We start from the raw sequence: 11,036 nt of genomic DNA on the forward strand, positions 1-11,036 counted from the left end.
GATGTGAGCTACAAAAAATAGTAGCTTGGTGGACGGAGTTCTATTAGGGCCGGCACAAGGATAATTAGAAAATTAAACAATCAAAACACAAGTGTGCTAACGACTTCTTGCCAAGTAATAGCACTCATGTCTGTGTTGAACACTGAAATAAAGTGCAACATATTATGGTGAAAGTGAGAATGCTGCAATAAAGTAAAAGTCGGTACATGCAAAGTATATAAAGTAAAAAATGGGAGTAAAGGTGTTGGTTTCACAGTGGTCAATTTAAAATAAATGAAAGTATAAAGTGCAACAATGAAAAAAGTGCTGTGTGAGACATTCTATGGAGGTTAAAGACCATTCGAATCAATTTGTTTGTTTCCATTACACCAATTACATATAATAATATTTTCATACCTACGCGTCAATTTCCTGGGCAACAGGTGGGTGGCGTAAAACCTAACGCTGTATTGGCGTCGTCGCATTTAAGTAAACGATCAAAAATGTCTTACCGTATGTTTTGCAACATTAAAAATGGCATTATGACGAAATACAGAGCCTATAGTTTCGTTGAATTTGGACTTCGAGTGTGGTATGCAGAAAGTATACTTAAGTTTCTGCTTGAACTGAGATCAACTAAAGATCAAGCGAAAAACTTAAATGGCATGCAGTCTCAGCTAATCTAGGTTATCTTTCTATGTTTGTGACGTAATAATGCAGACAAGCAGGGATTCCCGCGTAAATTACTCGACGAGGACGGCCGTTTTTTTTAAAACAGACAGGCGTGAAACGTGCAGTATTTTTGCTGTTTTAATTGTTTCGATTCGGATTCTACATTGAATCAGGATCAGTTGCGTGTTGGTATGCATAAACAATGTTTAAAAAGGTTTAATAAAACATTATACTATTTGACAGTCCTTACAAAAAAAGGTTTTAATAAAACAATAATGCTATTTGACATTCCTTACACCCGATGATGTAGCTGTTGATGAACCTTAACGGTAATGTTCATTAACCCTGATTGTCAATTTTCTTCCGCTACCCCTCCTGTTTGTTCGAGAACCTGTTGCATCTTGTTCTGGCGTGTCCGACATTAACCCGCCAGCTGTTGCAACCCTGCGGTATAAAATACGAAGGGCTGAATCGGGTGAAGAAGTTCTTCGGCAATGAGCTAAGTCCTAAGAGATCGCAGGTATTTTAAACTCCTGATTGACAATATGTATAGGCTGACTGTTTATGTCACACTAGGCGTGTAAGTAATAAAGCTGATTGTTCGGATGGCTGTCGTACAACATGAGATGGTTGTGAAACAACAGGGAGTTAACTTCACTAGGTGCAGCGACGATGGAATCGGTCTATAAATAATACGTTAAAAGTGGGGGTTGCGAAAGTATTAATAAAGTAAAAACTAGGAGCGGTATTACTCCAATTTTTTTAATATGTTTTGCATGTTGCTAACATCAACGTGTGTCAAAATTTTGTTAATTTTTATTAGCGATTTTTATTTTACCGCGTGTCAAACTTTGACGGCCCACCCAACTTATTTTTTGATACGTAATTGGAGTGTCGCTTTCCAACGACACCAAGATTGCCTATTTTAGCCTAAATATCTTGTTGTTTTTTTATTAAAATCATAAAATTTATATATACTTTAAAATCATAAAACATAAAATGTGGTTTCTGATTTAGTTTACGTTGTTTTAAAAATACATTTTTATAAAAATATTTCTTGAAACAGATTTTAAAATGACAAAAATGTTTCTTGTTTTTTATTAAAATCCTAAAAAAATATATTTTAAAATCACAAAAATATTTCTTGTTAATTTCTTAAAATCTTAACTTTTCACACTAACAAAATCTTTGATTTTTAGCACGACACATCCTGTCACACGAGAAAATTCTTAACTTATTTTAACAGTAACAAAATCTTAACTTTTAGCACGACACATCATGTCACACGAGAAAAATCTTAACTTTTCACAGAAACAAAATCTTAACTTTTAGCACGACACATCCTGTCACACGAGAAAATTCTTAACTTATCACACTAACAAAATCTTAACATTTAGCACGACACATCCTGTAAAATCTATTTTCCATCTAAAATGCAGTCAATTTCTATATCAAAAAGTTGGAACGAAATCTTAACATTTAACACGACACAACCTTTCACACAAGAAAATTCTTAACTTTTCCCAATAACAAAATCTTAACATATAGCACGACACACCCTGCCACACGAGAAAATTCTCAACATTTAGAATGACACACCCTGTCACACGAGAAAACTCTTAACTTTTCCCAATGACAAAACATTAACATTTAGCACGACACACCCTGCCACACGAGAAAATTCTCAACATTTAGAATGTCACACGTGAAAACTGTTAACTTTTCCCAAAAACAAAATCTTAACATTTAGCACGACACACCCTGTCACACGTGAAAACTGTTAACTTTTCCTAATAACAAAATCTTAACGTTTAGCACGACACACCCTGCCACACGAGAAAATTCTCAACATTTAGAATAACACACCCTGTCACACGTGAAAACTCTCAACTTTTCCCAAAAACAAAATCTTAACATTTAGCACGACACACCCTGCCACACGAGAAAATTCTCAACATTTAGAATGACACACCATGTCACACGTGAAAACTGTTAACTTTTCCTAATAACAAAATCTTAACGTTTAGCACGACACACCCTGCCACACGAGAAAATTCTTAACTTTTCCCAATAACAATACATTAACATTTAGCACGACACACCCTGTTACACGAGAAAATTCTTAACCAGAAATCTTACCACACCTTGTCGCAGACCGCTAAGAATTTCGAGTTGAGAATTTTGTCAGAATTAATGATGACTTGCAGATTTGAATATTTAATGTTTCTATGATCCCGGCTCGCCGGTAGGGTTAAAGTGGGAACCTCCCCACCAACAACTGGTATATGTGAGACTGAGACACCATCTTCAAGCCGCCAGCCCATAGGTCGGGGTGAAAGTAAACGTGGCCGGACATTTCAACCGAGATGGCGGGAACAGTTTGCTTGGTTGGAATACAACAATGCATCTGATTTGACACACTGTTCTGTGTGCAAGTGGGCAGTGGAAAATAATAGGGGGACATCTGCAACTATTCAAGAACTAAAAAATAAGTATACAGTATGGATCTCCGGTTTTAACAACTGAAACAAGGGCTTACCGGCGGTACGCAAACATAACAACAGCGCACACCACTGCGAATGCGTTGCAGTGAAAGCTTTGTCGGCCGACACAAGCAGAGCCCACGCTGTAATAGATGCTTCAACAAACGAAAGCATGAAAAACAATCGAAAAGCTCTCAACGCCATTTTCAGTTTTCTAGGAAGACAAGGTCTGGCTCTACGTGGCCACACAGATAACAGTTCCAATGTTTATAAAATCGAAATTAAAGTGGATTAGCCACGACATTCAACAACAACCTGACAACAATTTAATTTGATTGTGCACGATATGTTTTCTTCAACAAGTGATGGCTATTCTGCCATGAATGTTCTCTCGTCCGTCACCACATTTATTCGATCGTCTCCGAGAAGGTTAACTTCAACGAGTTCAATTTAATTAATCAGTCTGTCCCCACTAAATCAATTCGTCCACTTTGTCCAACAAGATGGGTTCTCAGATTTCCAGCTATTGACGCATTTCTTAATTAGTATGAAAATATTTTAAACCGGTTAGAAAAATAATACCCTTTTTGCATGGTGAAAAGTTAATGCGAATAACGATCCGCATTAACTCGTCATATGATAACTCGCTAACCGCGTTATTTTGCATGGTCATTGGTTTATGTGCCTATCAATTGAGTAAGCTTATTTTACCGCAATATTATTAAATCTAGTTTATAAAATAAGTTTTAATACATTATGGTGCTATTACCAAGGAAAACCTATAAAATTAATACCCGTTAAATCTAGTTTATAAAATAAGTTTTAATACTTTATGGTGCTATTACCAAGGAAAACCTATAAAATTAATACCCGAAAAAGATTAGGCTCTCAAAAGTGAAACTGTACTTTCACCTTAGTTTTCTTCACTCGCATAATGCGAGCAACAACCAACCTCCTACAGCAGATGACACGCTTATGATGTTATGCGTGTTAACTTTGTTTTTGTGAGTAAATATGCGAGTACTTACGCGCATAAAAGTGACCATGCAAAAAGGGTATTAGACGACTGTATAATGGCGCTTCTAAAGTCATATCCCAGTCACTCATGCGTGACGATTGTCTCGTTGTCCTACTACTGTTTTAGCATAGTACACTAACATGGTAGTTCAACTGCCTTTTTTCTTTTACTCGTCATGCTTGACAACCTACACTGCCTTGTGTCTCGAAACGTACGGAGATTGCCTTTTCATAGTAATGGAGTTTACAGGTTTGGGTATTAGACGACTGTATAACGGCGCTTCTAAAGTCATATCCCAGTCACTCATGCGTGACGAATGTCTCGTTGTCCTACTACTGTTTTAGCATAGTACACTAACATGGTAGTTCAACTGCCTTTTTTCTTTTACTCGTCATGCTTGACAACCTACACTGCCTTGTGTCTCGAAACGTACGGAGATTGCCTTTTCATAGTAATGGAGTTTACAGGTTTATATTACAAGAGCTAAGCGCGGACCGTTTAGATGAAGCAGAAGCAGTTTCACAGGAATCATTTAAATCAAGTCAGGAACAGGCTATATGGAAGAGTTTAGAAATATTCAAATTTACTGAAAAGGGCAAAACTGAAGTGAACAAGTGGATAGAAAATTTTGTTACAACCAAAAATAAAAATAATTTAGTTAAACAGTATGCCCAAGTGGATGATGCAGGCTCTTTTTTATTAACCCCGACTTTAAATCTCCCAAACTTTTACTTGATGTTTTAACAATAATATTAAAACCACTTTAGTGTATCATGTTCATCAGCTGAAGAAACTGCCGGGTTGAACAGCATAGAAAATGATACTCTTAGAGTATTTAGGAGGGTATTTAATAAGAAAGGCAGCAAAAAATCTAATTATCCATGTAACTAGTTTATTTACCCAGGATCGACTAAGTGGCGAATTTATTGTAATAATGGAAAAGTTCTCTGGAGCACTTAATTACCCAAGTATTGATTTTTTAAATCTTTTTAAAAGTTACCTACTTAAGTTGCAGTAAGGAGAGTTTTAAGAATTCCAGAACTATAGATTTTAATTTAGTAACTTGTACAGTGTATAATCATTCATTTTTTAATATTTTTATGTCCACACTGTGTGCACGGTTACAGGAGCGACACAATGAAGAAGTTCATTCTGTTTTAGTTTATATAATTGATTTGTTTGTTAGAGTTTTATCGTATACATTTGCTCACCACTTATTTCAAAAGCTTTTTGTCCAGTCCAACAAACAATGTAAAGGTTTACGTGGTGAATTAAAAAAGAAATTTTGAAAACTTGTCAGAGTCATTCATGTACTGATGTTGCTTGGCTGTAATTTTAGGTATATATATTGTAAAAGGAATTCATATTACAACACCATTGAAACAGCAGTTGCAGAAAAGTGTCAGATTTTTAATAAAAGATGGTGCATGGCAGTGGCACCTACAATAAAAAAATGAGCTATCCTTAGGTAAGTTATAACAAGGTAAAGCTCCAACTCTTAATTTTTTAACTTTCTTGGATCTGTCTATGTCACTTTCATCAAAATGAGCTTCACATATTGCTGCCCTTTGAATAAAAACATATTATATTACCTGGAAGCTTAGTCTTTTCTAACTACGGTCATTTTAATACATTTTCATGTTATATCTGTAAACCTTTGGTTTAATTCTTGCACTGCAGGAAATCATTCTATGATGGTTACCAGCAGTACCACACTCATTTTTGGTTACTGGCACACGTTACAATAGGTCTACAATACGGAACAGATATATTAAAGGCTAATATTATATTTTCTATAGATAAACTGATACTTACATTTCTCTGTGTAACATATTTGCAATATTATCGCCTTGCGATTCGTCGCGGACAGAAAGTAAAAATGATCGGAGTTGCTTTCTGTGTTCCTTTTCCTGTTCGGTTTTGGCGGTTTGAACCCTGCACACGGTAAACAGTCCAAGTTTTTTCGCCTTTCGCTGCTTTTCTAGCAAACCAGGCACATTTTGGAACAGCACAATGAGAGGCAGGCATGCTAATTATAACCCTGCACACGGTAAACAGTCCAAGTTTTTTCGCCTTTCGCTGCTTTTCTAGCAAACCAGGCACATTTTGGAACAGCACAATGAGAGGCAGGCATGCTAATTATCTATTTAGTGACTTATATACTCACTAATCAAACAGAAAACGTATTAAACACCAAGTGTATGCAGCAGTTGAACGAGGTCTTGTAGAGAAGCACTCATGCGTGAGGAGGAACTGTGCGCACAATAAAGAAACAAAGGTGAAAATTGAGTTGAACTACCATGTTAGTGTACTGTGGTTTTAGAGTACTATGGTTTAATAAATGAAACAAATTAACAACCAAATATATATATATATATATATACAATAGAAACAAGCAACAGCCGATCTGACCTGCTGCTCTACCCAAATTTATCAATTCTCGAATTTTTTTTTGTTAAACCAGGACAGAGGCGCTTCCTCGAGATACAAATTTAGGTCACCGAGCACAAAAACAGATTACAAAAGAAGAATAAAATAACAACATAAAAACAAAAACGAGCATTTTTTCATGATTTTACTCATACATGTATACATAAAAAAATAAATGCATTTCAAAAATGTTGCAAGATGAAATAAATGTCTCCGAAACATAAAAAATAAATGCACAAATGAAATGTCTCCGAAACACACTTCCGTGTGATGTTAAAGGTACATCGTCGTCGACAGGTGGGGAGGGGGATGTAACTGCATCACCGATTTCTTTCTCGTCAGGCAAAATATTTCTTTCTTGTCAATAGCCAAGTTGTGTAAACAAACAATGGCGGTGATGATCGTCAAAGACGTGTCCAGTTTGATCCGCAGAGCAATGCACAAACAGCGAAACTGTTGTTTTTTAAAAAAAAGCTCGTTCGATTGTGCATCGTGTTCTTATATAGCTTCGGTTGTAACGGACTTCCTGAGGTGTAGATGGATTTTGCATCGGTGTCATTAAATAGCTCCTTGCTGCGTACCCCCTATCTCCCAGCAGTATCCCCTTGCCTGCAGTGAGAAGGAATAATCTGTTTAGGTTATTACTTCAATAAAATGAATAGCAAAATGATATTACCTAGTAAGCTTTCCATTTCAGTGAACAGTTTACTGTTATCAAAGATGCGGGAGTCGTGCGTGGAGCATGGCCATCTTGAAACAACGTTCCAAAATTGCATCGAGGCATCACACACACACACTGCACATGATGGAAAAATATCCCTTCCTGTTAGGGAATTGTCCTGCTTCCAAACCACCAGGATAGCAGATTGGGATATGTGTGCAGTAGATTGCTCTAATCACACACGGGAAACCTGCAACGACATAAAATTGTTGCTTCAACTTCAACACCTCGGTCGCAGTCGGTGTCCGGATTGAGTTTCCAAAATGACGAGCAATGACTCCCGAAATCCGTTTAACAATTCTGCTCACAGTTGACTGATCTAACATCAAAAGATTCCCGTCACTCTTTTGAAAGTGTCCTGTAGCAAAAAAATGCAAGCACACCAAAAGCTGGAACATTGGTGGGGTGGCCTGGCTGCGTACCTGCAAACTGGGAAGCAAAATACCAAGCAGGTTCAGGAAAACACATTTGAGTAATCGATACCGAGATCGAAACTCCTTGTGTGCACTTCCATAGGGTTTTGCCGGTTAAGTGGACGCTGAGGCCGCACACTAGGTCCAGCATCTTCATCCACCTTCACCCCCTCTTCTATCTCCCTCCACCCTTGAAAGAAGTTGCCGAGGGCGGAACATAAACAACAAATAAATTGCATCAAATCTATCTGTAGTGTAAGAACATACTTACTTGTAAATTACTATATTAGGTAGAATCTTACTAATTTGAGAATAATTTTCGCTACTTACGTACGCACATACTCCTATGTTAAAACACGCCGTATCTGAAGTAACAACGTTCCAATTTCTGTAAAAAATCCGACTATCTTATATTACAGTGGACTCCACAAACTTCTTTTTTGGCGCGCTTTTTCGCCAACCAGTTGACCTATGACCTACAACTGCTTAAATCGACTTTATATCGCGTTACCAACTCTGAAAAATACAAATTTGCAATTCCGCCAGACACTTAAACGGCCGATTTCCCTGTTTAACTTTTTGACGGTAATCGACAATCAAAAATCAGTAATTAACTTTGATTATACTTTCTGCATACCACCCTAAATGCTAGAATTAGGAATTGAGGTAAATGCGAAAACAGTCGTCCATCAAACAAGAACAACTGTTCGATAAAAAAGGATCTATATGACTACTAACGTGTTCAAAAACCAAGTTTTTTTTGTTTCGTGTATATATGCTTCTTCAGAAACGGGTCATGTTGATTTAGAATATAGTACAACTTTAATTTACTCAATTAATCCGCGCTATATAGTATAATGGGGGGAGATGGGACACTTTGTATACACCTGTTAATTTGATGTGCAAAAATGAATTATAAAGCTAACGTCCGTGTTTTTGTAAACATGGACACCGTTTTTATGTGTATTAAATGGTTAAAAATATAGATAACGCAATTGTTTTCGTCGTCAAAAAAAAATAAGATAACGCAATTGTTTTCGTCGTCAAAAAAAAATATTTCGTTTTAAGAAACAAGAATGTTGTTGTATTCGTTTCTGTGAAAACAATTCGTTTTTACAGAGACGTAATATTATGTTTCTAGAAACGAAAATAACGATTTTGTCTGATGTTTATTAAATGAATTGTAGTATTAATATACAAAAAAAATATTTATAGCGTGAAATTTAAGGTGCTACCCCGTCTTGATTTATAATAAACCTGCTGTGGTGCAAAAGTGGTAAAAGTTAAGAGGATAGACTTATCTTTTTTATTTTTACAACATCTTATTGCAGTGAGACATGTATTTTTCGCACATGTTTTATCCTCATGTGTATGAGTTACCACACTTTTAACTCTGTGAACGATTTTTGTTCTGATATGGCTTATAATTTGTAAAACCCGTTAGTGACCGCTGGGTTGGAGCAATGTTCGTTAGGTGTCTTGCCCAAGGACACATACGCTATGATCAGAATAGGAACCTATCCCCGCATTTTTATAAACAAAATAATGTTTCAAATTTTAGCTATTATGTAGCGCTATAACATATTCACAACTAGATCGGAAGAAAATTCTATAAACATTTTTTCTATGACGATTATTACAATTATATTAAATATTTTTCTGAATTAAAATTATATTTTAGAATCGGCATCGTTAGGGTTTAGTTAGTACAGTGCCCAAAGTTTATGTTAGTATAGCACGAGTAGTAGGTGTCGAAAGTGACCGCTATAATTTTTTGAAGGATCAGTAAAATGTGCTTATTAAACCAGCAGTACTATTTTTAAGCTATTTATACCAATTTCGTTCTGTTAACTTTAAACCAAAAACTACAGTTTTTTCAAAAACTACAATCAGGAAAATAACATTACAGAATTATTCGACAGTATTATCACGACTTTATAAAACGCCCGTCAAAGCTGATTACTGTTTTTAAATATTAAAAAAATAGGTAAAATGGAAACAATATACTTTTAACAGGTAAAAAATAGCAAAATAGTCAGGTGCCATTTTTTAATGCTCGCTAAATCATGGTAAAGTCGAAGTATTTTTTTAGTTTGCGTGTGCGAACGATTAAACCAGTTTCATAGCTTCCATAAAACAACCTTGAATATTTCCTACAGTTTAATTTTGTCTCATAAAACTAGTTCTAGTTTTGTAAAAAAACACAGAGATGTAAGCATAAAGAAAATAGGCAGGGGTCAATATAACTTTAATTTGAGATAAAAACAACAAAAAATATTGGTTTAACGTTATATATATGCAGTTTACATGGCAAAGAAACTAGCACAGCCTGTTAAATTCGGTAGGTTAACTACAAGTTGCAGAATACGGCTAATGTAAATGTATTTCAATTTAGAATCCCATTTTCCCCCACATCGTAGTTTTGTATGTTTTCATTGCCAAACTTTTAAAGGTTTGCTTTTAAATTAGTAATTTATACCTTCGGGGTTATTTAACTATAAGATACTGATATAATAAAAAAATAATATTTTGAAAATATATTCGAAATTTGGTCAGTTGCACTAGTTATAATCAATTTTCTGTTATTACAAAGTTCATATACATTTGTAGGATACAATATTTTTACATTGATGTTCGAACATTACCCATTGTCGTTCAAACAATACCAATTTTTATGCAACAAGAGATCACAGATCTAAAGCATGAGCACGGTATAAACTAACTAGCATAGTATTAATTAACCCACCATCACTACAATGGTCGACTGAAATTGATCAAAAACAAATCAAAAGTAACGTACAAGGATTTGAAAGTTTGGTAAAGAATATGTGTAAATACGCTTTGTACAACTCCTGTACCATGTGTTAACATGTAAACTTACACTATAGTTAACCTTGTCGTCGCTTAAAGACGTTTGTTTTTGTGAATTTGGATAAACCGTAATCATCACACAGTATTATAGGTAATGTTATAATTTAATACTATTCATATTGTGGCGGCTGCATAATGAATTATTGCGAATAGTAAAACAAAAGAGCGAAGAATCAAAAGACGCGGTGTTTATACCGAAAATACCGATAAGAAAAAGGCACTCGTCTACGCTTCGGTGCACACGCGCTAATTGTGCGGTTTTAAATCTGAAAATTTAGTTCAAATATTATAAATATATATTACCATTTGATTTCAATCAAGAGATTAAAGAAAAATGCTAGAATTGAGAATTAGGATAAGTGCGGAAAAAATCGCCCCATCAGCAACAACAAAAGCTAAGCCAAGAACAACTGTTCGACAAAAAAGGATCTATATGACCACTACCGTGC

At 35.4% G+C, this 11,036-nt stretch overlaps 3 long non-coding RNA genes across 3 annotated transcripts; all 3 read right to left on the reverse strand.

Annotated features, from left to right (window-relative positions):
• Positions 1 to 2,560: 2,560 nt before the first annotated feature.
• On the reverse strand, positions 2,561 to 3,341 carry LOC113475580. The gene is made up of 2 exons (XR_003397326.1): positions 3,191 to 3,341; positions 2,561 to 3,132 (listed from the first exon to the last, which is right to left on the reverse strand). It is a non-coding gene; the product is annotated as an uncharacterized LOC113475580 (long non-coding RNA).
• Positions 3,342 to 5,463: 2,122 nt separating this feature from the next.
• Positions 5,464 to 6,159, reverse strand: LOC113475581. The gene is made up of 2 exons (XR_003397327.1): positions 5,968 to 6,159; positions 5,464 to 5,718 (listed from the first exon to the last, which is right to left on the reverse strand). It is a non-coding gene; the product is annotated as an uncharacterized LOC113475581 (long non-coding RNA).
• Positions 6,160 to 6,278: 119 nt separating this feature from the next.
• Positions 6,279 to 8,325, reverse strand: LOC113475579. Its single transcript, XR_003397325.1, has 2 exons — positions 7,259 to 8,325; positions 6,279 to 7,191 (listed from the first exon to the last, which is right to left on the reverse strand). It is a non-coding gene; the product is annotated as an uncharacterized LOC113475579 (long non-coding RNA).
• Between the last annotated feature and the right edge of the window lie 2,711 nt (positions 8,326 to 11,036).

Source organism: Ciona intestinalis, unplaced genomic scaffold (assembly GCF_000224145.3).
Source record: "Ciona intestinalis unplaced genomic scaffold, KH HT001059.1, whole genome shotgun sequence".
Taxonomy (NCBI): Eukaryota; Metazoa; Chordata; class Ascidiacea; order Phlebobranchia; family Cionidae; genus Ciona; species Ciona intestinalis.